Below are 27,463 nucleotides of genomic sequence, written 5' to 3' on the forward strand. Positions count from 1 at the left end.
TGAAATTACAGATGTACTTTGAAGAATGAAAATCCATATTAAATAAATAAAAAACATATATAAATGCAATCATAAGAGCAAGAGCTCTTTCCTTTCACATTTAGAGATCTGTCGATTTAAAGATGAAGTTATGTCGGTGCTGTCGATGAGGAAAGATGTCTCAAGTAGAGCCCGACCGATTTATAGTTTTGCCAATTTTATCGGGTGATATGTGCCTGTCGCACATATATCTGTATCGGCGTATGCACAAATGATATGGTAGTTTTTTAACAGAACATAATAAAATGCTTGTGAATGGTGTAAGTGAGTGGTTCTCAAACTTTTTCCGCATGCGGCCCCCCTTGTGTACGGTGCATTGCGGACCCCAGTTTAAGAACCACTGGTGTAAGTACTTGTATGTTCAGCAGATTGTGCTCCATTGTTTGCTAGGTCAAGTGTGCATTTTACAGAAAAATAATACACCCATGGAACATTTCTCAACTAATCAGAATAAAGCATTTTACAGGCCCTTGTTATAAGCATGTGTGTACTGTCCTATAACATACACAAAGAATATCAGGCATTATATTGATATCTGAATTTTTTTACTGCCTAATATCTGTATTGCCCTCCCCCCCAAAAACGATATCGGTCGGATTCTAGTCTCACGTGATCAGACTCGGACTTAAATCTGTAAGCAACAGAAGCATCTTTCATGAAGACATTGGCAATGTTGTTTCTAACTTATGCTGTCTATGTGATATATCTGCCAATTAACAAACCAGTAGCAATGATAACAATTCCGCCTTACGGATTCTGCTCTGGATGGTGTTTCTAAACCAGACTCTCTCACTTGGGGATACAACAAAGACAGAAAGACATTGTTTAAGAGAGAGAGAGAGAGAGTGAGAAAGAAAGAAAGAGATAGAAAAGGGGAAAGAAAAAGAGTCTTCCAGCAGGTAAGGATTATTAATCTATCATAATGGGATTTTACCTGTGCAGCACTGTGCGGATAAGTTCCTCAAGACTGAACTCTTTTGTGCTTTTCTCAAAGCTCCCTCCATCTGACCATGTTTGGAAGAAACAGGTCAGAGGCATATATAATATTAGTATGCAATGCAAGTGCTTGAGCAACAGTCCAACTGTACTTATTTAATCCATATTTACAAGGGGTTTCACAACAGCAACATCTGATATTTCACAATTCTTAAAACCAATTTCTGCAGGTTGGATGAAAAATCACATAAGTGCGTCTGACATGTTTGCTTGTAAATAATCATTTTTAATCAGGCTTTTATGTTTAGGTTCAGTAAATTCACTTTAATTGCAATGAGAAGGTTATTAGTTAGTAATTGAAATGCCTTATTTTCATTGGTATTTAACAAATCTGACCATCTTCAGCTGCAAAACCCTCTAAGGGGCCAATCACACCAAACGCGTGTATGGCACTTGCAGGCGCATTTTTTGATATTCTATAGGCAGTGAACGTATGCGCGCTGTTTATGCACGGCGAACGCCTTGCGGTTTTTGCCGGTGGGTGCAGCACACGTTTATAAAGGAGTGCTGAGAGCGGAAAAGCAGCCGACGTCATTTGCGTCTTTCCATTGTCCAATCGAATGAGGGGAGAGGCGGGCCTTACGTTGTGGTGAGGGAAGTTTACAGTTGCTTTGAAGAACCAGACTCCACTTGTTCACTCTCTCCTGCGTGTTTGTGCACCTCTCACCCTCAAACAAGGTCAGAGCAAGCGCCCTCTTTTCAAAGTTTCTGCTAATATGACATGTTAACAGCAAGAGCGCGCACGCTTCAATATTTGATTGACAAGACAGCTGACTTGGAGGTTGCCTAGCAATATAAAAAGCCGTGTCGCACTGCTCTTTTTTAAAAAGGGCAGTGCGTCGCGCCTTGCGTTTCAAAGCGGTTAAAGCGCGTTTGGTGTGATTAGCCCCTAATGCATGCAAGCTTTTGTGGCAAAAATTTTCTTTGGACAAAACATAGTAAACAATTGCAAAATCACTAAAGATGCAACTAGAAACATTGCCAAGAATGAAAGAAAATGTAAAAATGAAGAAACTGAAGCACACATTAAGGGGCGCTGCGATCCATGTGACATACAGGGTGTATTCAGGTCCAAGTACTCACAACAAACTCGGATCTTTCGTGTACTTAGAGAACAAGTGCACAAAGTCGATTTCGTTTAGAGGATTCTGCCAAACAAATCGATGTGGAGTTTAGCAAATTCGGAGGACAACATAGTATTTCTGAATGGCGCAAGACCATAATTATGCGGATTTTAAGCAAAGGTATTTGATGAACATATAATATATAATGTGAACATTTTTTTAATCGGCATCAATCTCATTTTTGATGGTAGTGTGGTTTCGCAGTTTAGCATCTGCGCTCGTTAAAGAGGCCATGACATGAAAATCTGACTTTTTCCATGTTTAAGTGCTATGATTGGGTCCCTGGTGATGCTATCAACCTAGAAAATTTGAAAAAGATCAACCCAGTAACTTAGTTTTGGTAAACCATTCTCTACAAGCACATGAAAAAATAGGTCGTTGAAATTTGGCTCTCCTTATGATGTCATAAGGAGCTCTTATTATAACAATCCAACCCCTTAATCCAACCACAGCACTGCCATTTAGTGCAGAGAGAAAATAATTCACAGAACAATTGAGTTTCAATTTCAACAAACCACCATCATTGTGATCAGTGTTTGCACTTGATCTGCACATGTGCATTTTAGAGGACACACCCAGAACGGCAAATTTTTGCACACACCTACAAAGTGGCAATTTTAACATGCTATAATAAATTATTTATATGGTATTTTGAGCTAAAACTTCACACATGTGCTCTGGGGACACCAAAGATGTATTTGACATCTTAAAAAAGTCCTGTGACATGGGCCCTTTAAATACTATACAAACAGTGGCAAATTTTCTAACTATTTAAAGAGAAGTAGAAAAGGTTGTAGAAAAAAATGAATAAGCAATCAAACAAACAGTTAGTAGCAGAACAAAGATATAAATGAAGTAAACAGCAGAGTCCAGCAGTACACCCCACCCATTATGCGACAGCAGTATTCATTTATATAACAGAAGAGTTAATATTTAAATTATTAAATAACACATTAGTGGTTTACTCACCAGGTAAACAGTGCTGCAAGATAGTACTGAAAGTACTTAAAATATTGAAACATTTTGGAAAAGTTTGCAAAAATATTTCAGTGTTTTCATTCTTAAAGCCTGCTGTCACTTTCAAGTACTGGAGTCCCACACCAAATTCTTACATTACGCTGGCAACTACGGCTCATCTGTATCCTTCAATCCCCTACGGAGTTCATTTTAAATTAGAAAGACCATTTCAAGAGTGTGGGGAGAGAAGTTAACAGAGGCCGAAAAGGGAAAACATATTTCACTATAAATAAAAGGAATCTTTTATTATGCAAGCACATTCACTCCTAATCAGAGCGTCTGAAGTTCATGGGGTGACATTTGCAAGCTGACAAGTGCAGGGCCGATCATGCTAATGCTACGAAGTAATTAATCTGCCCCCAATGAAACCCAAACCATTGAAAGGTCACTGACATACTCACTCCCCTTTTTATATCTCAAAACACAAACACGCACTCCCCCGAGTGCATAGCCACAATGTGAAGCCAAGTCCAAACACAGCGCATCAAAACAGCTAATTTATCTTCTAGTATGAAGCATTCTGTACCTTTGCGTGTGTCTATGTGTGTGTGTGTGCATTTTTATCAACCCTGTTGTTGCCGTTTCGCTGCCGACAGCCAAGATACAAAAACTAACTTGACCCAAGCATCACACGAGGGAGGACGAGGGGGTGGGAGAGGACCGGTTTTCAGAGTTAATGCCGATGGAAATCTCTGCTGCTGGATCAATTTAGGCAGCACAGACCTGCAAAAGCCACTGATCCTTCACTGCTTATATAGCTCAAGCAAACTGCGTATGTGCACCACATCTAAAGGAATAAGTATTTTCCCATTACCCATTCCTGACTTGGTGTATTAAGAAAAACTACAATGTGACAGGTTAATGATTTGTTAACAGAGACATTTTTTCAGACGCAATGACCTACACTACTTCTGCATGACATCCGATTGCCTAAATAACTGTGAATGGATTTAGTGAATACAATATAAGATTTCTCCATTATTTAAAGAGCTTTAAAGATAGAAATTATGTTGCATGTGAGATGAAGCGCATGAAGAGCTACAACATATAAAAAAAATTTAAAAGATCAAGTTATCTAAATAAAAAAAATCCGAGAGCCGATCGGGTTCGGGTCTAAAAGTTTCACATGTGCCTCTGACACGGGTCGGGTACAATAATAGCGGCATCGGGTCTCGGGTAATTTAAAAATGAATGTGTTTTTTTCTGAATGGACCCGAGAAGACTCGAACTCTCTCGCCTGTGTGTGTCAATGTCCTTTTCAAACCTCTCATCTGTTTGCCAAGAGCGCTTGCAACATTGTGTGGTTGTCGGAAGGTTAATTTTCGTTGAGACAAACATGTCAGTCAATTATAAATGTACATTTTAGCGGTTACGTTTGTGTCGTCGTCAGATAACAAAGTAAATCGAATGGAGCAGCTCAAGAGCCACAAGAGAAAAAAAATGCAATGCAATGTAAATTCGGCCTAAACATGCCAATGATTTCTTTAGTTTGTCATTATAAATCAGCACCCACTTTCATTGTATGTAAATTAGCTGCTACGATATTCTGCCCACTCTGCCTCATCTCTTTGTTTCAATAATAGGAAAATAATATTGGTTAAACTCACACAGAGCTATTCATTTAAAATATTACTGAAAGCATCTGCAAGTTTATTGGCTCTATGTCTAAATGTGTAAAAAATTACAAAATATTAACAAATAAGGGAAGAAAAATGGTCTCGACTCCAAATGAGCCCCTTTGTGCTCTCACAAATAAATGACTTATACAAGTATGCTATTGCACTGATGAATAGGCACATTTGTGCAAAAGAAAGACCTCAGGCTTATATATCTGATAAGATGTAAAAATCTCCGCAGTCTCACAATAATAACAAGAGGGAGATTTGAGTAATTGCCAGCCCTTATGCCTTTTACAGAATTGTGACAGGACTGTGCCAACGATCTAGCGTAGATTAAGAAACGCAAATGAGAGAGGCTTTGATACCAGGGTTGGCATATCTGACTTAGGAATCAATAAAGCAGAAAAGATCTAGTGACTTATCTGGCCACAATAGGTCTATGACGTTGACTCAAGGGCCATGGCTTTTTAAAGGAGCGTGGAGGAGTTATGAGAACAGCAGGGCTATTATTAAGTGGGTTTCTCCATCAGCTATTCCACATCTAGGATTCAGTGCTATTAAATATGTCAAAAAATGCACCCATAAGGAAGCCAGCAGCATGATTTGCCCATAAACTGATATTACCTGTATGCAACACCTTAAACATGTTTAAAAAACAGAAAGTGGCACGCCCTAGTTAAAATCATTCATTCTTGCATACTTAAAAAACACATACAATGCAAAATGCATACTTCACCCCTCCCTTTTACAAAACAGGGAAGAAGAAATAAATATGAAGAGTTACTTGGAAAGTGTACCGCAGGAGAAGTGCACACTCGTGCACTTTCTGACAAGAGTAAGACGGCGTGTAGGGCGAAGATTTATGGCGTGCACAACATCAGGACTGGTTGATAATTCTATTAGAGGCAGCACCATGGATTAATACACATTCTCCCTGGGCTCTCTATGTGAGGAAAACAGGGTAAAACAGTTAGTTCTTCCCAATAGATCGATAGAGGACAGGCAGCAAGCTGACAAAACTACAGCTCCAATTTCTAACGGTCTACATCAGATGAGATCTCTGAGGGTGACCCAAAGAATATTAAGTAAATTTTACTTAGAAAAGCTGATTTAAATTAACAGTAAGTAGAATTTACTTAAGTTTACTAATTAAAGTTAAATTACAATGTAAAAAATGTGATGTTTACTTAAAATGTTATAAATAATATTATTTGGTAGAAAAACACTTTTAAGTACTTTTAAAGGGTTCCTACTTTAATAGAATCTTCCTGATTTAATCACGTAAAATTTCTTATTTTCTTTACATATTTATTATTACATACCACATTATGTTGAGCAAGTAAGAAGAGACTTAGTAGGTCTCAGTACTGGCATTAGCACAGTTATTGCTCATCGCGTGAACTAACACACATCATGATTTTCATCTAGTCATCTATTGTCTATACACAAGCACAACTCTTCTTAAAGATGGTAACAACAAAACTCAAAGATGAAGCAGAAATAAATGAGCATTAAACACTAATACGTCTTGCTTTTTAGTTAAAAACACATAAATAGTGTTTAATTTCAAAATTTACTCTTCAAATGCAGTCCTATGCAAAGCATGCTGGGAACTACAAGTCCACTGCCTAGTTAGTTATATTTATTACTAAAATAATTCAAGTAGTTTTAACACAAAATTATTAAGTTAATTTCCCTCTTACAAATTTAAGTAGATTTAAGGTAACATAGGTTAGATTTAAGATTTAACATAATAAAATAAAGTTTAATTAATTCAATAATAGGTTCATTTAAAATTACTTAAATTACTTACATTTTTGTGTTTTTTTTTATGTTAAAACAAGAATAATTTTTTTAACCTCCTAAGACCTGGATGTGGACATGACATTTTTTTGTTGTTTGCACCATAATACTTAATTCTGTCTAACTGGAACCTGTTGTACCCAAACATGGACAAATACACTGCTTCATGTTCAAACAAAAATATTTGGTTATTATATTTATTGGTTCTTCCTAACCCCAAAATAGCTGGAAGAAATCAGAAAAAAAAGACAAACCAAAGCTCAGGTCTTAGGATGTTAAATAGAATTTACAATTTTTTTTGTTAAATTTACTAAAGCACATAATAATTTTTTACAGTGTGCATGCATTGATGCATACAGGCTTATATATAATGCATACATATATTAAGAAATGTAAACAAGGATCAAATATAAGTTCATAGGTGCTTGTTCATAGGTGCAGATTTCCTTTTCCACCGGTGGGTAGGGGTGTGCCGGTTTTAGAATTGGTGATGACGGTTATGACGTGAGTCAAATGTGACGGTTCATAACATAACCGTCGGTGGGCGGCGTTTTGCTCATTTAAATGCTCGTGGATTGACGGGAAAGTGTCATTTTCCCATAAAATCATGAATGTGATGCCAAGTGTGTTTTAAACAGTAATAACAGAAAGCAATGAAATATTTAAAAAACACACTGTTGCCAGAAGACTGCGTTGTCACTCTCTCATCTATCATCTATTTGAATAATCTTCATAGAAACAGATTTGTGCATTGGGCTTTTTATGTCTGTAATTGTGTCTATATCTGTCATTACACGGACCAGAACAGCACGAAAACAATGTGGATTAAAAGCGTATTGAAGAGGTTTTGCTCATAAATGCAGGTAAAAGAAAGTAATGTGAACTTAAGATTGTTATTAAACGCAGCCGGTGTAAAAGCACAATGGCCACGCGCAGCAAACGCTCTCCGCAGACGCGCTGCACAGTGCTCACCTGGCGTTTGAATAAACTAGACACTGATTAGCTTCTTGCTCTACGTTTCTTTAAAATTAACAGCAAGACAACTAGCAGTGAATGTGCGTTCAAGAGAGTTAGTAGATTAGCATAGGAGGATTTGGACTTGAAAAGCGGAGAGTACTGACGCCTTTCCGCGGTTAAAACAACATTCCTTCTCATGGTCATTCATGTTTATTTGATGCTATAAATTAACTAGAAGGAAGAGATGATTTCAAAGGCGAGACTTTGTTTAATATGTTTAATCTCAAAAGTAACCGAAAAGCAACCTGGTTTGTCCTGTATGTCGGCGCGTTGTCAGTGTCTGCTCCGCTCTGTATTTTTCACTGCGTGAGAACGTGAGGGGGCGTATAACACAGACTGTTAACAATTGTTTTTAATTAGTATTTAAAAATTCTTTATGATAAAAAATGTTTAAAAAAAATATTTTAAAAACACGGTTTTGCCGGTTATAGAGTTCTAATGACGGTGTTCAACTATAACCGTCGGTCTCACGGTTATATAATGACCGTCACACCCCTACCGGTGGGTGCTCGTCACAACGTGAAGCAATGCTTAGGTTACTTAACAATGACAGATGCTCTGGAGCACCCAAGCACTTTGAAAAGGAGGAAAGCGGTGTGGTCATGTTTTTCAAGTGGGTTTAGACACGAAATGTAAAGCAAATGTGAAGCAATTGAGTATATGTGCTTAGCAATTTCGGTGGGTGCTTAAACGCAAAAACACATTCTGATGGTGTACTGATAACACAGATTGATACTTTTTCACAACCTTGACCACGAGAAAATATCTTGCCTAATTGTCCTGCCCCAAAGCAAGCGGGTCATCATCACTGATATAAGTTGCCTCCCCTTGCTTCCACACGAACTTGAAGACATCTCGCTGGGTGGAATTGTACTTTAATTTTTTCATAGTTTGTGACATGCACACCACCGCTGGTCGCACTTCACCACTGCAACCATGAGTAATAATGCACAAGCATAAAATAGTTTACTTGTTCTTTAAAAACTTTACAGCCTTAGGTCACCACATATGTATTTTTAGGTGAGCAAACAAAATCTTATAGGTTTCACTGGGTGTGCAGTTCTGAAAGACCTATACTTTAACAAACAAAAAGCTCTCAGAAAAAAGCTGTGTTTTAAAACACAGGTATCAATGATCAAAAGAACAGGTTTTTCTCCTGCACTCGGCAGACACTGACAGCAGGCGATGATGGACAGTCAGAGAGACGTAACTCCTATAATCACCTTTTGAAGAGAGGATTGTGGTTAAATGCACAATAGACGGTCCTAAACAAGCCAATGCAGCCTGTAGGGAGGAATCGTCCAGATGCTGCAGACGGTGGCTTGCTGGCCAAGAATTCACCGGAAGAGTGACTAATAAACACACGCAGTGAGCCAGAAAAATAATGTAATCAAATGGTTTAAATAACTAAACAAAAAGGAAAATTTAATGTAAGGAAAAGTAATCTTATAAAATGCTGTCCAAAGGCTCTTAACTGCATCATGCCCTCAGTACAGTATCAGATTGCAGATGGAATAGACTGCTGAGGTCTATGAATCGAGTCAGACGACCTCCACATAAACACACACAACACTACTACTTTACAACTTAAGTTACTGTCTGATGGAGATCAAGACATGGAGAAGCACAAAGACTACAAACTAAATTTACAGGAACACACAATGTCCTGGCATTTGCTCTAAAAGGGCTCAATTATTTTAGTATTACAGAGGTGCTCCAGAAGAATAGAGTAGCATAATAAATGGCAATGAGGCGAAACTAATGTACCTCTCTCAGTCTGTAAACTCTCCAGCCTCGCTGAACAGAAACACATCTGAAAGGGCGGGAGGATTTTTTTATGTTCCCCTTTGGTTTAGTCTCAGCGCTCATGCAGCAGCCTGTATCTTTGAGTTATCGTAGGGCAGTGGATTCACAGCCTGTTACTCTTCAACCACCCCCACCCCTCCAATTGTTCCCAGTCTGTCTGCCACAGGAAATTACACTTCCACCTTCAGGCCACGCACAACCAGGCCAGGCCTGCTTGCACATGAAGACCAAAATCAGACAGCGGGAGAGAGGGAGACAAATGCAGGCTGACATGCTGCTAATTCACAAAGGAAAGAGACTGGGTCAGGTCTGTTTACACCTGGCCTTAACATCAATCTCAGGTGAAACACAAGCACTCAGCTGAGACCCACTGCTATACATAAGGCATCAGCATCTGACCACCGCTGTTTACGTTTTGCAAATGATTCACTTGGATAACTCTTGTTGGTGAATGGTAGACAGAACTTAATTTGCTGCTGCATTAATGTTTACACGACAAACACAATGTGGTCATATCCATTTCTGACTACTTTCAAATGAGGTTTGGGTAATCAGATTGCAGAATGCTTTGGATCCTATGAACACCTGCAGATGTTGTTTATTGTTGAAACAAGGTCTTAGTGAAGACCAAAGCAAGTGAGCACTTGATCAGGAAATGAGCTCATATCTTTAAGTCAGTGCAGAAAACAGTTATTAAAGGCTAAAAGTATTTACAACCTCTAAAAAATAAGGTGAAAGAAGATCGTTTAAGTTTAAGAGAAAGAGAAGAAATTAAGTTACGAAAAGATAACTAGACACTTCATGGTATCGGGGAAGATCTCACAATTATTCTATTAATCCTATTTTTTCGAATTTAATAAAACTGAGGCTGTACACAAGAAAAATCACCAGTATTAAATGTACCAGGTCTGGTGGTACAGGTCTCATATAAACACCAGCAGTATACATTTAACAGTGATGATTTTGCTGTGTATAAAAGAGAAGATACAGGGATGTAACGTTTTTAACTTTGCTGTCAATTCAGGGTTTCCCAAACTGGGGTATAGAGGGTATGCATCTGACGTCACCTTCAATGAAAGTGACTGCGGTTACGCCCACTGAGTGGCAAAAGACAGAGCGGCAGAATTTGAGCACAGTGTGAAATCAGCGGAAACACAGGAAAAACGCATCTAAATGAAAAAAAGCTGCAGTGCTATAGACTGTACTAAAAGATTAAACAAGAATTCGGAGCTATTGTTTTACAGACTGCCAAAACACATCGAAAGGAGAAGTAAATTGATCGTTCATGCCAACGTCCACAGATCACAGATGGGTTGACAAGTTGCTAAGGTCACTATCAAGCAGAGGTTTTACTTTCTACTTAAACTTATTTTTTCAAGTATTTTATCCGTGTTTATCTTTGGAAAACATACATTACAATGCATATTATCATAAGTTTTTCTTTTCCATTTAATATTTAAGTTTACACTCCACAATTTTAAAGTAATTAGGTAATAAATACATTTTTATATACAATATAAAAGAATACACAGTATGATTCTATGTATTAGAATATAGTGAAGTAAAAATTTTCCCAATACAAACACCCTAATAAAGCACAGATGCTTGGAAAATGTAACCAAGTATTGTCCACCTCTGCTATCAAGTCCAACTATATTCAATTTAAGCTGATAATAGTCAGTTTTACTGGCATTTTTGCAGCAGCCCCTATGAAAACCAGACATTTTGTTGAACGTTTGCCACTCAACAGGGGTGCTCCGGCGTGGTCACGTGGAAAAATGACGTCAATGCATACCCTCTATATGCGAAACTCCTAGTGGTTCTCAAAGGAATTGCAAGAGGTTTGTGAGGTGATGAAAACCATTTAATTAATTAATTCCAATTAAATCACAAGATGCAAACAAATTATAACCTGACAACTGTGTAAAATACTACTGACAAAAACTTAAAACGGAAAGTTAAAATAAATAAAAAATATGCAAATGTGCTATTAAATTATTTAATTATTTAATTAAAATCTTAGGGGATATTTCAAGTAAATAATTTAGGTAAAGGGGTTTTGACTGACAAAAAGTAAATTGGTCACGTAGTAACAATTAAAAAATCTTGCTGACAAAAGTTAAAAAAGTGTGAAAATTAGCTGTGACATTGGATCCAGTAAATTGCCTACACAAAGTTCAAGCTATTAACTAAATCTGAAATAAATAAAAGCTGTTTATCAAATCTGGAGTGTTGTTAAAAAATGATAAAGGATATAAAGAGAATGAAACCAAAAATGCATAGGAGACTGAAAGGGTCAACCGATTATCGATTTGATCGATTATCCACGTCGATATTAAGCATTTTGCAGATAATCGTCATTTTACCATCTGATTTGTTGGGAGTCACAAGTCTGGCCAATTAGCGCAGGAGGCTGAAGACACCGCGAAAGTACTTGCTAACTGGAGCTGCTTCGTATACAATGATTTCGTTTCAGGCAGTTGACCGAGCTGGCATTTGTACGTCATTGTAAGTCATGCCATTTAAAAAATACAAGCCATTCTAAAGAATAAAGAACTTGAGCACTTTGGTTAGGGGTGTGCCGGTTTCAGAATTGGTGATGACGGTTATGACGGGAGTCAAATGTGACGGTTCGTCACATAACCGTCAGTGGGGGGCGTTTTGCTCGTTTAAATGCTCGTGGATTGACGGGAAAGTGTCATTTTACCATAAAATCATGAATGTGATGCCAAGTGTGTTTTAAACAGTAATAACTTTGAACAATTTAACAGAAAGCAATGAAATATTAAAAAAAAAACACACGGTTGCCAGAGGACTGCGCTGTCACTCTCTGCCCAGCATAAATTAATCCTCTATCTATCATCTATTTTAATAATCTTCGGAGAAACATATTTGTGCATTGGGCTTTTTATGTCTGTAATTGTGTCTATATCTGTCATTACACGGACCAGAACAGCATGAAAACAATGTGGATTAAAAGCGTATTGAAGAGGTTTTGCTCATAAATGCGCAGGTAAAAGAAAGTAATATGAACTTGAGATTGTTATTAAACGCAGCCGGTGTAAAAGCACAATGGCCACGCGCAGCAAACGCTCTCCGCAGACGCGCTGCACAGTGCTCACCCGGCGTTTGAATAAACTAGACACTGATTAGCTACTTGCTCTACGTTTCTTTAAAATTAACAGCAAGACAACTAGCAGTGAATGTGCGTTGAAGAGAGTTAGTAGATAAGCATGGGAGGATTTGAACTTGAAAAGCGGAGTGTACTGACGCCTTTCCGCGGTTAAAACAACATTCCTTCTCATGGTCATTCATGTTTATTTGATGTTATAAATTAACTAGAAGGAAGAGATGATTTGAAAGGCGAGACTTTGTTTAATATGTTAAATCTCAAAAGTAACCGAAAAGTAACCTGGTCTGTCCTGTATGTCAGCGCGTTGTCAGTGTCTGCTACGCTCTGTATTTTTCACTGCGTGAGAACGTGAGGAGGCGTATAACACAGACTGTTAACAATTGTTTTTAATTAGTATTTAAAAAATCTTTATGATAAAAAATGTTTAAAAAAATATTTTAATAACACGGTTTTGGTGGTTATAAAGTTCTAATGACGGTGTTCAACTATAACCGTCGGTCTCACGGTTATATAATGACCGTCACACCCCTAACTTTGGTCTTCACTCAGTGCGCTCTCAACAAGTGACCGATTGAGTTATTTTTTGCCACTCTTTAATTATTACACATTAATGTTCAGATACACACACAGGTATGCTTAAATGCCCGTCTTGGCGACACATATACTTAAGGAATAGGCTATTGAACCAACTAAATGTGCATATAATATGGTATTAAAGGCAGGATAGGCAGGAATTATCTAAAAAAAACTTTTTTACAAATTTGTTTAAACTGTCTTTATATACCAATACATAAGTAAAATGTAAGTACTCTGAAAAAGACAGTATAAAAATCGAGTGTCTGTAAACCTCTCACCACTGTTTTAAACACAGCTCATTTTTCCATTCACTCCACCCCCTCCCTTCTGGGTTTCTTCTAAAGCCACGCCCCCAAAACACATGAACGCGCGACGCTGACCGGCTCTGCCGGGAGCGCGGTGCATGTAGTAACATCATGTCACAATCACATGTAATAATACACCTAACTTTATCACTATGAATATAAACAAATAGGATGGCTTTTAGTACTCACTATTAAGCCAGTGTTTTGCATAGAAGAGTTTCCGTGATGAAAGCAGTGTTGACTCTGATAATGACTACACTCCGGACACAATACCGCTACCGCATCGTCGACTCGAGGAAAACCCAGGCGATATTTACTCTCGTTTGATTGCTTCGTTTATTCCGTTTGCCTTGTTTGCCTTCGCTGACTGGATATGCAGGTACGGTGAGTTCTGAATGCACTTTCTCTGCCATACTTTTGCTCTTCCTAGAGTGCCTCATGCACGTTCAAATCAATCGGGTGTGCGCATGTGTGGGAAGATCCTATATCAACAGGGGTGGTGCCATGGTCGCGAGAGAAAGTGATAGTCGCGCAAGCCAATCATTTGTTTCGTCCCGAATGGAAAAATTAGCTGTGTTTAAAAAGGTCGTGAGAGGTCTAAAGACACTCGAGTTTTATACTCTCAGAGTACTTACTTTTTAATTATGTACTGGTATATAAAGACAGTTTAAACAAATTTGTAAAAAAGTTTTTTTGATAATTCCTGCCTATCCTGCCTTTAACGTTATAGTTTCATGAAAACATTTGCGGTCTTTTCAAAAACATACACAATAAGCTATGAAGGTAATTAAATTATTTACACTTATTATATAAATTCAAATTGTTTAGTTAATTGTTATATTCATAGGATAGTTCTTGATGTGTCCAATGATGTATGCAATGATTAAATCGTCAGAATATAATTTATTTAATAAAATTGTATAGTTTATATATAGTTTATGGGTGCTTTGTGCTCTTTTTTGTTATTATTAAAATGATTGTTATAATTAACATTTCTTAACATTTTTTAATTAAAATGTTCAAACCATTGACAGTTTTTGTCAGAGCCTGTGTCTTAATTTTGGCATTAATTTAATTTGTTACACCAGCACTGTAAAAAAGTTGCTGTAATTAAGCAGCTGGTTGCCAGTAACTTACTGTAGACAGGGTTTCTGCAGGTTTCACAAAGTCTAATTTAAGACTTTTTAAGACCTTTTTAAGGCCATAATGAATGAAATTTAAGACCTATATCACGACAATGAAGTCCAATTTTATAGTCCAGTGTACATGTATCCATGTGTTTTTTTTAGAACCTTATATCTTTCATGACAAAAAACAAGATGTGTTTTCTAGGTGTGTGACAAGACACGAGAAGATTGGGTTTTCGAGAATAACATCAGCCAAGATGTTTACACTTTGCTGATATTAAGGTGAAGTTTTTCACCTTAAACGTCATACAAGGTTTTAAGAAGTCCCCAATGACAAAATATATGAAGAAAAATAGCATTTTAATGAACTAAAATCACATTATTTTAAAATGTTTTAAGCAATCCTTGGGTGTTTTACTAACAGTTATTTTGGTAAAGGATGATGATCAAGTAATATGATTTTTTTTTGTAATAAAAATAGAGCTAAATGGGAAAAAGCATTAACGATGACAATAATAATTGATTCAAATAATGTATCAAAAATAAACACATGGTTTTATGTAACAACAATGTTAAAATATTAGGTCTGGTTACCCAGATAGAGTTTAGATGAATCCAGGACTAGGTCTTATTTATATTAGGACTTTTAAGGAGTTTTTAAAAATATAACTTCCAAAATACTTTACTGGTGTGCATCTTGAAACAAAACAATGGCAGGGAAATATTTTATGGCAAAAATATAAATAGTTAAATTGCTGAGACATTGGCAGTCTAATGCACAGGATATGCAAGCAGTGGGCTTTCATGCATGACAGAGTAAAAGACCACACCATTAAATTCTTATATATCCTATCATACTTAGATATTTACATAGACAAAGTAAACAACTTAGAATTAAACAAAGCTTTGAATGTTTTAATTCAGAACTGTTAGAATTAATCAGCAAAGTATTACCTTTGTGCAAACAAGACAGGCTTCGTTTTATTTTGTCGTGGTGCTCTTTAGGGCTACTCTGCTGTAGGCACTACAGAAATGAGAGATACCGGGTGTTTTCGACAGGTTTCTGCAGCGGCTTTATGTTTCTTACATTACATGTGTGCCACTAAAACTTTGATGCCCACTGTTCCGAGTTTTAAAACTTTCTTGCAAAATAAACAACGGACCCCGTACGCTAACTGTTCTTTAACACGGAGCAAAATCAAATTTCATTAAATGTGTACTTCCCCATAGCTAAAACTCACACTTTTCTCCATTTGCTTATACCCGGTCCACGCAGTTTAGCGAACTCCCCACAAGTTTAGTAGATCCTATTCAGTTTTGCTTGACACATGACGATGTATAAAACAGTTACAATGTTCTTGGCAGTGTTGGTTGGACAACATTTTAAGACCTTTGATACGCGGATTTAAGACATTTTAATGCTAATTAAGGCCTTATTTTCATACTACAGAATTTAAGACGTTTTAAGACTTTTTAAGGATCCGCGGACACCCTGTGTAGAAGATAAAGACTGAAAATGTTTCTTGTTCATTAAACTTTGGAAAAACTGTTGCCAGTAATACTGTAATTTTACAGAGATTTTTTTTACAGTGTATCAATTCAAAATATAAATTTATCGGTCTACTCGATCTGTAATAATCTGTATTGACATCGGCCCTGAAAAACACAAAACGGTTGACATCTGGACGGAGAAAAGAGAGAAGTGAAAGAATAAAAAACATCTTAAGTAGGCACAAAATGATGGCAGCCGAGTGGAGCAATTGTCCAAGTCAAGTGTATGAATAAACATTTAAAATGTATAAAATACATGAATGACGCTTTAAGCCAAAAGGTCTTGGGTTCCAAATGGAATCTCATTACTTGGCTCTCTAGGCGGCATAAAAACTATTAACACAACAGCTGGATTTACACAGTGGGGAGAGACACCAGGAGGGAGAGAGGGAGTGGGGGTTGAGGAAAAGAAAAGCGAGTTGAATTGACATGTCAGAGCAGCAGGGGGGAATGAGAATAGATGTGAGCATGGACTCACATGTGTGAGCAAGGATGACAGGAGTGGAAGCGAGGGATGGCGCAGAACAGCCCGAGACACAATAACTTTAAACCTTTCACCTAATCCACAACAAGACGAGCCACGACACATCAGGAAATGATCAGATCTCTATCTGCCTCTCCAGAGGAAGTGTGTGAAAAACACTTTCGCTGACACCATTAGTCTTGAGGGATGAACAAATGAAACGACATTCCTCTTTCACAATATATTTATTTCAATGCTCACAGGAAACAGTCACATTTCCTGTGTTATAAATATGTGTTTTGTGTGAAATGTGTGAACTGATTTCAGTTATTATGTGGGATACAAAACGGTATTATTACAAACTCAAAATACAATGCATCTCCTAGGCTACATACTACATGTTCCTGTATGCACATGCGTGACCTACGCGTACAATGTTTTTGCAGGGTTTTGAAAATCTTATGATGACAAAAATGTTGTCATGCGCACACTGTACACGTAAAAAGTGGACCATAATTCGGACCATAATAACAGTACATAAGCTGTGTGTATGGTCCAGTATAATGCCTTGCTCCAGGAGGACAGGGCGTACAGTCTCCATACATTTCCATACTGCAAGCTTAGTGTAAACATATTCTTAATCAATAGGTTGCCACCACCCAAACCTCTCAGGAAAAGCAAAGGCCTTGATGAGATTTACTACCCAGCGGAAATGCTGTCTATAAGACAGAGACAGAGTCCACTTAATAAACCTCCCTGTTTCATTTCTGGTCATGCTGAAGCCCTTATCTTTAACAACCAGTCAGCAACACAAGTGACATTGTCTTTTCCGATTGTGAAGTGAGCACCAAGTAGGAAAAAACAAACCAAGATACAAGCTTCTGCCAAGTTTAATCCTTTTAGTGTTTATTTCAGCACAGCCTAAAAAAAACTATGAGCATTACATGCAATCGTGCTTAGAGTTAACGTCAATCTTATGTAAAGAAGGCTGTGAAATATAAAATCAGCATTGATTATTTTAAAACATAAAAATTACAAAAATCCAACATTTCATTGAAGACCCATGTTGTGGGTCTGTTCATCCTAGTAGAGATGAACTAGAAAAGTACAAAAATTCACACCAAAAAACCATAAAACATGGTTGGTTCCAAGAGTGGTATGTGAGACAAAGGGAAGAGTTAACTATACTTATATAGGGGAGGCAAATAGTATGTTCAAACTCACAGTATTTCAGAAAATAGTATGTAAAAAAGAACCCAAATGATCGATTACCTCTGCCAAGATTTTGATGTGTGCATTCGTTGGACACTTTACTATCCCACAAGCCCCCGGGAAAGGAGTCACTCAAAGGAGAAAGAAAGGTGTTGTCATATTCAAAAATGTTGGAAAGTGGTAACACGGCTATTCAAATGTAAATACATAAGAAAAACAGTTGTTACTTGTAGTTAAATTGCACTGGTTTAACATTGTCCAAGTTAATGTGTCACTTGTGGTTATGAAGATTAGTGAATGACTGATATATTGCATTGGCTGATATAACCGGACAATATTTGGATTTTTTTTACATAAGATTTATCCAAATATTGGCTGATATATACAGTACTGTGCAAAAGTCTTAGACCACCATGCTACCATTAGATGTGTAGTTTTTGCAATTTTAAGGTGATCAAATATAATTATTCATTAGTCTCTTTATTAGAAAAAAACAGAAATTACAGGAAATGTGTATGTAGTATTAAAAACAGTATAAAAGTATAAGCTGATGTGTCAAGTATTTAGGGTAAACTCCCCTTCCACTTGATCAATAACTGTAGGATCTCTTAAACCTAAATGAAATTAAATCCTAATTTCTAATTCTAATCGAATGACTTCAGGACTTCAGTCTCCTAAAAAAAGCTTAAGATGTGTTTCGTGCCAAGAGAGGTCACACTAAATACTGACTGATGCCTGAAGAAGACATTTAGTTCTGAAAATGGTTTTGTTTTTAATTTTGTGTACATATTTCCTGCATATTGGATCTTAATAAAAGGAGTAAAAAAATAAATATGGATGGACATTAAAACTTTGCTAAAACAACAAAGCTGGTGATGGTGGCCTTTTGAATTTTGCACAGTACTGTATATCAATTGGCCAGTAACTTTTTCTGTTACTTAAATTTGTTGTTTGTAATAAAAATACTATTAATAAAATACTATATACATACTATTCATAACAAATGTTTATTTATTTTTCAAAATCATTTACTGTAATTTGTGTTATATAGGCCTCTTATCGGTCATCCTGCTTTCGGCCATAAAAACCCCCAATATCGGTCTACCACATGGCGGATGTAGTAGATCCCATTTCATTCACACTACCCATTTTCAAACTATATAGAAAGTACCTTTTAAAATGTCGATGAGTAGGTAATTCATCTATTTCAGTACTGTCACAGAACTGCAGTGGCGGTCACAAACACATACAGTTTTTCGTTAAAATGCAGAGGTTTGATCAAAGAAATGTCATGTCATCCGCTGAGCCCAGTCTGTGTTCGGTTATTCGGAAAAGCCAGAGCCATTAACTCATTTAAATCAGTTTATGTTTTAACACAGAGCCAAAGATAGCACTAAATATTTACTCCTATCCCCTCTCACCTTCATCTGCATCACCCAGCTGCTGTAAGCATGCACGCACGCTATAAATTTATGTTTACAACACCAAGCAAGAGTGCATAAACTTTTTGTAGACAAATTCATCTTTACATGCCTTTGTGAAGCACATAAAACTCTGGTCAGCTGAGGGTGACCTTCATTTTAAAGTGCATATAAAGAAACTCTCAACAAACATGAAACAGTATGTTCTTATTGTCTTAAAACAAAAACTATAAGGTTAAAAATGGTAAAAAATAATAATTATGGTTTAACACTCATGGTTTAGGTTAATTGCATTTGCAACACCTCTGAAAATAATCATTAAGTATATGACTTGTAAGAAGCCTATTTTTAAAAATAATGATGATACTTTTACTGCTGTACAGTTATGGGGAAAAGGAAAACAAATAGCAACAAATTTCAGCATGAAACAACTTGGTTTCGCAAGTCAATTCAACTTTTGAGTTTTGACTCAAAAAAATTCACATAACTTTTAAGTTGAAATTGTTTAACTTAAGATATATTTACAAAAAATTATGTTGATTTAACAAAAATGCTGCTATTTTACAGTGTGGTATTTGGTAGTTATATTTTGTTTTTCTGTGATATATATTACATTATAAAAAATAGGATGACTTCATCAAATTACTTTAATATCTCTATTTCAGAAGAATTATCTATTATAGAATAATAAAATAAAAAATTATTTACTGCATGCATTTTTTTAGTTGAATCAACTTAGATTTACAAGTCATGTCAACTTTCAATTATTCATCTTGGCGAGATGAGTTGCTACTACCCACAAAATGAAGTTGACTTCTTTCAACTATATTTTATAAGTTATATCAACTCATCTCTTGTCAAGATAAATAATAGTGAGTTGACATGACTTGTAAATCTAAGTTAATTCAACAAAATTTTTTAAGGCAGCAAATTTTTTTTAGTGCATGTAATCTAGCCCCACCACCAAATTTTTGTTAACGTGCATACTTTGCTCGCATACAACGTCACACATACAAATTATTTTCTTGCAGTATTTAGCTTAGTCACAAGGTGGCAACCATGCCCCGGGTGGCAAGTCTCAAAGTAGTCAATAAAAGACGACAAAAACAAAACAAACCAGAACACAAGCCAACTACATTACATTGGAGCTCAGTGTGAAAAAGTCAGGAACTACCCTCCTTTATACAACTGTACTATGAAAGAGTAGTTGTTTACATGGTTTTTAACTAGTAGTGTCACCCCTTTACACCTACTTAACTGCTCAATACAGACCCCTGTAGGCCTATGTACGCATTCAAGTCAAATAAAGTAAGTTATGCTTTGTGAGGCTGTGCATTCAAATATGCAAAATACTATACTTCCAGCTTTAGAGTCAGTTGTTTCAACTTCAGAATCAGTTGTGACAAGACCACCTATCCTTTTCCAGAGTTAACTCGTCAATTAAGAAGACGCTTCCCTGCCAATGACAAGATTTTTAGGCAATCTGCATTTCCCCTATTATTCACCAGGTGGTGCTCTAGCCCAACATATAAAACCCGGAAGTATATCCCTTAGGGCAAAGAGTTCAAACTCTGTATGTTTTGATCATCGCTCTCAATCTGATCTCTATCAAAAGTCCTTCACGAAAACGCAATTATTTTTTTAAGAAACCTACCCATATTTGAGAGGTGATAAAAAAAAATATTTTCTGGAAGGCACTGGTGCTGGCTGGCAACTTTTTTTAAACACTGGCGGGGAAATAGTTAAGAGCTCACCAGAGATCAAGTTTATGTTTCACAAACAAAAATAACAGTTTATCATGCAATCACGAAACAGAGTGGTTTCCAAATTCTTAATTTTCAGTGATCTACAAAACCCTAAAAGTGCAAAACAAATCATAGATAATATCAATAATTTTTCCCCTTATATTGGCCAGCAGCCCTCCCTTGTTTATACTGTCAAAAGATAGGCTTATTAATGACGATTGAGACTTCAATAGACAACACAAATGCAATCCAATAAAAAATCCCAACCATACAGTTTATCCAAACAATCTGACAGCAGACATGTTGATAATCTGCACCTTCATTTTCTCCGGTACAATCTTCTTCTGTAAATCTTAGTGCTGGTACACAGTCGGCCTCATGGACAGTGAATCATTGGCATGTTGGCAGAATGCGGAGAACCCTGCACTGCTGAAACAGCATGGCACCAAATTCAAGCATCGCAACGTCTTCAGCCAGGCCATTTTGGATCTCGACCATATGGACCCGACCATCCATCCGTTTCATTTCAAATCTGCAGACGCTAGGCTGCTTTAACTCTGCAGCACACAGGCTGAGATCAGAGCATCCTACAGATGGTTTGAATTTAATCATTAACTGATTAGATGCTGTGGACCATGAATTGCTAAGCTTTTCATGTTGGAATGCAATCTAAGTTTAAAGCAAGCAGTGAAGAGGGTTAATGTGTAAAGCGTAAAGAAATGGGGGAATAAAAAAAGAACAGAAAAGTACAAAAGAGAAGATCAGCTTAGCAAAGAGATGTCCTTCAACTTGAAAATCCTCTATCATTACCCAAAAAGATCCAAATTACAATTAAGCAGGATTGTGACCTCGCCTAAAACTTCATTCTGTACTACCCTCCAAAGCCTTGATTTCTCTAATTGAACTTTTTATCTCAAACTCAATTTGCCTTGTTTCTACCTCCGTCTAACCCTCTTACTTTCAAAATTATTAATTAATGAGACAGATTTTTCTTGCCGTGGTCCAGCATCTGCCCGTATACTCTCTGCCATGTGAGCTAAAGGGTCTGATCAGGAGTCAGGTCAGAACGCTAAACCCCACTTAAACCCAACGGATGGCAGGCGAGATGTAGAAGCCTCCTCAGGACTTAAGAGCACTCGACTGGAGCGCAGCGGCAGAGCACGAAAGCGTGTCAAAAAGCTGCAAAAAGCCAGATGGGAGAAAGCGTGTGAGCTAGAGAGAGAGAGAGATTAAGGCTTAGAAAGACACAGAGACCCATAAGAAGGATGGATGAACATGGTTTGTTTCCTAGACGTTGCTGTCGTCATTCTGTCAGAGAGTGCCGTGGCTAAATAGCGCAAGAATAAAATAAGGGAATTATAGCAGAGACTTAGAGAAAAATACACCCGTGTTTATGAAAAGCGAGCCAGAGGCAATGTTTTTCTTTTTTGGGAGATTGTCTGGAGACCAGGGCTCATTCAGTAAGCAAGTCCATAGCCATTAGCAAGACATTAGGAGACTTAGGATCAGGTTCTATTCACAACTTTCCTAAATCTTCCACATATTTGAAGGAAAAAAGGATTGGTGGGGGTGAAAAATACCAGTGAATGGGCTGCATCCGACAGTGAGACGAGAACAACAGCAGATGGATAGCTAGAAATGGGGGACCATACAAAACATAAATGAGAGAGAGCGTGAGACAGCTTTAGAGAGATGGAGTGAAGGGCAGAGAAAGAGAGATAAAGCAGCAATAAAGAAAACATTCACTGTACAGGGCAAGTTAAGTCTTGTGAAACAATTTATCCCCATCACCCCAGTAATATAGCAGTGTGAGCCTATTAAATACAGTCAGCCTGCTCTGATCTGGGCTGCTGACAGCTACACCCTCTGTCCTTCACAGTGACAGACAACAAAAGCACACTGTGTGTGAGAACATGTAGGAATGGTCATTGCCACAAAACAGTTGTCGTGGTAATGAACAGGTCAGGGTCTCGGTGCTAGAAGTTAAAATGCTTGCTTTGAGAAAGTCAGATAAAGCTACACTATGTAATACGCTTTAACAGAGAAAAGTCTGCATGCAAAAATGGAAATTGACAAAGCTCAAAAATATATAAAACAAATCAATAAAGGCCAACATTTTTATGGTGTAAAAAAACTATGTGTTCTTGAAAAAATCTACAATCGTTTTAAACTATTAAATGTATTCAGAGGTAAAGGTTGACTAGGGCAGTGGTTCCCAAACTTTTTCAGCGTGTGGCCCCCCTTGTGTACGGTGCATTCCTTCACGGCCCCCCAAAGAAAATTTGTGATAAAAAACTGTTCTAAAACTCAACATTTTAATAAATAAAAACATTATACTACACAAAAAATAGTGCTTTTGGTTAATAGCCTTATATTTTTAGGTTTAATTACACAGAATTCATGAAAAATTAATGTATTTCATAAAATGTCATAAAACTGGGGCCCCCCTGGCACCATCTCGCGGCTCCCAGTTTGAAAACCACTGGACTAGGGCACCTTACTAGTCAACACAATTCTACACATATACGAATATTTTTTAATTTAATTTAGTTTCAAAACTGTATTAAATGATAAAGTTAACATTTTTGCACGGATGCGCAAATATAATCGTCGCTTTAAAACAGGTTTCCTAAAAACCTGCACCCAACAAAACAGAAAGCCACTTGTTAAGCCTGTTTACAGCAAACTTTTGTTTACATGTTTAAACTTGGACAGAACAAATGGGCGGTTTCCCGGTTTACATTAATCCAGGAAAAGACCTTAATGGGACATTTAAGTTGTTTATACAAACATACCTTACAAAAAACATCTGGTGTGCATCTTGAGACAAAACAATTGCACTGATATATTTTAAAGAGCACCTATTGTCAAGATTGACGTTTTTACATTTCCTTTGGTGTGTAAGTGTGTATTGTGACGTTAACGATATGCAAAAGGTACATAGTGCAAAGGAAACGATGGCGTGAGTTATCGTCTCCAACGTAAATCTCTTTTCTTGGAATACAACAAAAACACAGATTGTAGGTAACAGTTTATTTCCTGGGATTGGCGATGTAGACAAGACCGACATTATCATAATTCCTCCTGCTCGGACTCACAGACTGTAAATTAACCCCTGTAAGCATTGCATTGTGAGCGAATCTTTCAAACATGGTAAGGAGCGTCACATTTCTGGCTGACGTCAGAGGTATTCAGGCCAATCACAACGTACAGATTAGCTAGCCAATCAGGGACAGAGCTTTTTAAATCTGTGCGTTTCTGGAAGAGAGTGAAATCTGGAGCTACAAAAATGTACTGTATGTGGAAAATAATGTATTTTTTTATCAGGAACCACGCAAACACATTGTCTTATACCAAATAAACAAAATAACATTGTTTTTTAGCTATGAAATAGGTGCTCTTAATATATACTCATTACCTTTAAACTCAAGCACATTTAAATACTCAAGCTGCTTCAAAATGGTCTCTACGTTACATCTGAATTATGTTTAGTAATGAGACAGGTCTCTGGTAACCGTGTCTCTACGTGTGCAGACATGCCAGCACTGGAATGCAGCCACAAAGTCCTCCGATGCTGCAACTTATGCACAGCTGGGGCGGTCGCCATGGACACATCTGGGTCACAGTTAGGTCAATGGGTTAAAAAACACAAACCTTACTAACCACATCAAGATACGCAGTTCGAATGCTTTCCACCTGAGCCTCCACTAAAAATGTTAAGTGACAACAGGCAAGGAATGGAGAAAAATCACAGACCCAAAAAAAAGAGGCGGAGCTAACACCCAATTCCTCAGAGGTGCTGTAAAAAGCTAGAGGGCCTGAACCAAAACACACATGAAAAATGACTTGCCAGGAGAACAGGACAGAATAATGGCTGAAGCAGTTTCTTGTTCTCATACTTAGACGGAGCCTCTGTGAACCAGCAGTCTGCCATCCAGCGCTGCTACAATTTCTAGACTTTGATACATTGTGACACATTTTCAATAAATATGTGTTAGGGTTGAATTATTGTCAAAGTACCAAAGTAGCCACATGCTCTGGTTAAAAATTATTTCAACACATTTAGTACTGTTTTAGGCCAGAAAACCACTCTGCATGTTCCATTAGGCCATGCCTATCAAGCGAAAATGGAAGGCAAACAGCGACTACCTTACGTTCCTCCTGAACCAACAATACATGGTACAAGAAAATGATGTAAGGAACAAACAGCCTTAGAAACGACTATAAAGAAAAAATGTCTGGATCAAGAAATAGCAGAGTTTGTGTTTTGCAGGAGGCGTGGCTTTGAAAGGCACTTTGAGCAGAGGGTGGGACCTTATGCTTTCAAAGCTAGCTTGCTATGGCTAGCCTCTACAAAACTGCCTATCATACCTTTAACAAGGCAAGGAAAGACACATTTTAAAACCGACAGCGTTGACCAAGGTACTATACAGTACGATAGGGCTGCCCGATTAATCGCATGCAATTATCTTGCGCATCTCATCAGGCAATCCACCCGGTATTATAAACGTGATATTGCTTAGCTTGTCACAACGAATGAGTGGATCAGTAGTTCGAGCCATATACATGTATGCCGGATAGACATCCTCAGCTCTACGTCTGTGATGCTCACACATGCAGTGTGAATGCTCTAACTTGTTAACATTAGAGCTAAAAAAAAGTACGCTGCGAAAGCGCATTTCACGTATGCATTGTGTGAAACCAGAATAGCAGTTATGTGTCTGAAACTGCAGAATGTAACATCTATTCACATATATATCTATGGTTCGAGGTGGTGCAAAAGAGTGGGGGTCAGTACTAATTTGCATATTTATAGATGAAGTAAGGTGTAGAGTAGTTACATTGAAGCCTTTTTAAAGCGTGAGAAAATTACTGTCACAGGATAAACTTTGTGTTATTATGATGCTCAAAGATGAGTTTAAGTGATAAAATTAATCGACCACAGGGGAACTTTAAAGGGAAGTTTTCTGTGAATCATCTGCACTACTTTACACAGAAATACGTTGAACCTTTATTGCGGAAATATTATAAAAATCTGACTTTTTCCATTTCTAAGTGCTAAAATTGGGTCCCCATACTTCTATAAACCTAGAAAATGTGAATAAGGTCAACCCAGTAACTTAGTTTTGGTAAACCATTCTCTGCAAGCATGTGAAAAATAGGTCACTGAAATTTGGCTCCCCTTGTGATGTCAGAAGGGGATAATACTGCCCCTTAATCTGCACTATTCAACCACGGCACTGCCATTTAGGGCAGAGATCAGCTCATTTGCATTTAAAAGGATACACCCAAAAACGGCACATTTTTGCTCACACCACAAATGATCTATGTGGTATTTTGAGCTAAAACTTCACAGTCTGGGGACACAAACGATTTTTGACATTTAAAAAAAGGATTGTGAAATGTACCCTTTAATTTATAGATAAGGTACTGAACGAAAGCGTCAAATTGGTTATTTGTTGATCAGAAATCAATGCATTTCATTGAATGGCAGCACATTTTCATTCAGGTCAGGTACCAAAATTAGCTAAGTAATGCTAACACTGCACACTTTAAGTTATGTATTTGTTCATAAACAAATATTTTTTCTGCTTCACCTTAGTTTTTCTCTGTGTCTAAAACAACCAATCAATCAGATTACCACTGATGAGCAATTTTTCAATTCCAGCACAGATACTGAGCTTATATAATTTATAGGGCTGCGGTGAACTTTGCATTGGCATTGTAATCCATTCTGTAGTTATTAAACAAGCTAGAAACCCAGACTGCTATCCGGCCAGGGAAAACAAACTCCAAACCCCAAAACCTCTGGGAGGAACAAACTGCTGGCTGCAAATAAAAAGGATAACAGAATGGAAAAGCCTGTTAGCTGAAAAACACAGTTTTTCAAAGGCAGGGAGACAGATTGCATAGGGGCAAATGTGACAGACCCCAGTGTGTGACTCACAACAGAAAGAGGGGATGTTCGGGGAAGCCCTTATGTTTCCTTTTGACATCGAGTGCCACCCATTTAATCTTATTTTCCCTCATATGTTGAAAAGAATGGATAACGAAATCAATGGAAGTCTATTATTCTGCAAAGTATAAAAACACGCTGCACCAACATCCACACACACAGACGGCACACCTGCTGGCATAAAGGCCGGTACAGACGGACTTCCTACTGAGATTAGAAATAAGGTAGTGGGGAATAAATGTATTTTTAAATAAGAAAAACCAATCTCCTCCTTGCAGTGTCGGGTAATCAACAATTAGTATAAGAGCTTAAATCTCAAACAGACTTTGAATTTCCCTTGAACTTATTTCAGAGCATTTGAAACCTGTAACCTCAAAAGTCTCTGAATGCACCTTTATTTCTGCATACATTCATGCATTTACTTATGCAAACATATGCTTGTGTGGTTGTGCAGTTCAAATTAAAGATCAAACCAAAGATAGCTATAAGCAAGCGACACTTAAACTCTAATGTTAATATCTATGCTCCATTTTTAAAGACACCATTCATATTT

At 37.3% G+C, this 27,463-nt stretch overlaps 1 protein-coding gene across 3 annotated transcripts in view; it reads right to left on the reverse strand.

Annotated features, from left to right (window-relative positions):
* Positions 1 to 27,463, reverse strand: part of ndst2a (N-deacetylase/N-sulfotransferase (heparan glucosaminyl) 2a) — a 132,829-nt gene that overhangs the window by 77,831 nt on the left and 27,535 nt on the right. Inside the window, exon 1 of one of the 3 annotated variants that reach the window (XM_065296930.2) lies at positions 3,129 to 3,287. The exons of the other annotated variants lie outside the window; for them this stretch is intronic. The gene's annotated coding sequence lies outside the window, so the exon portion shown is untranslated. Of the gene's footprint in view, positions 1 to 3,128; positions 3,288 to 27,463 lie in introns of those variants that run through there. 3 annotated transcript variants of the gene reach the window in all.

This window comes from Paramisgurnus dabryanus, chromosome 20, assembly GCF_030506205.2.
Source record: "Paramisgurnus dabryanus chromosome 20, PD_genome_1.1, whole genome shotgun sequence".
Lineage (NCBI taxonomy): Eukaryota > Metazoa > Chordata > Actinopteri > Cypriniformes > Cobitidae > Paramisgurnus > Paramisgurnus dabryanus.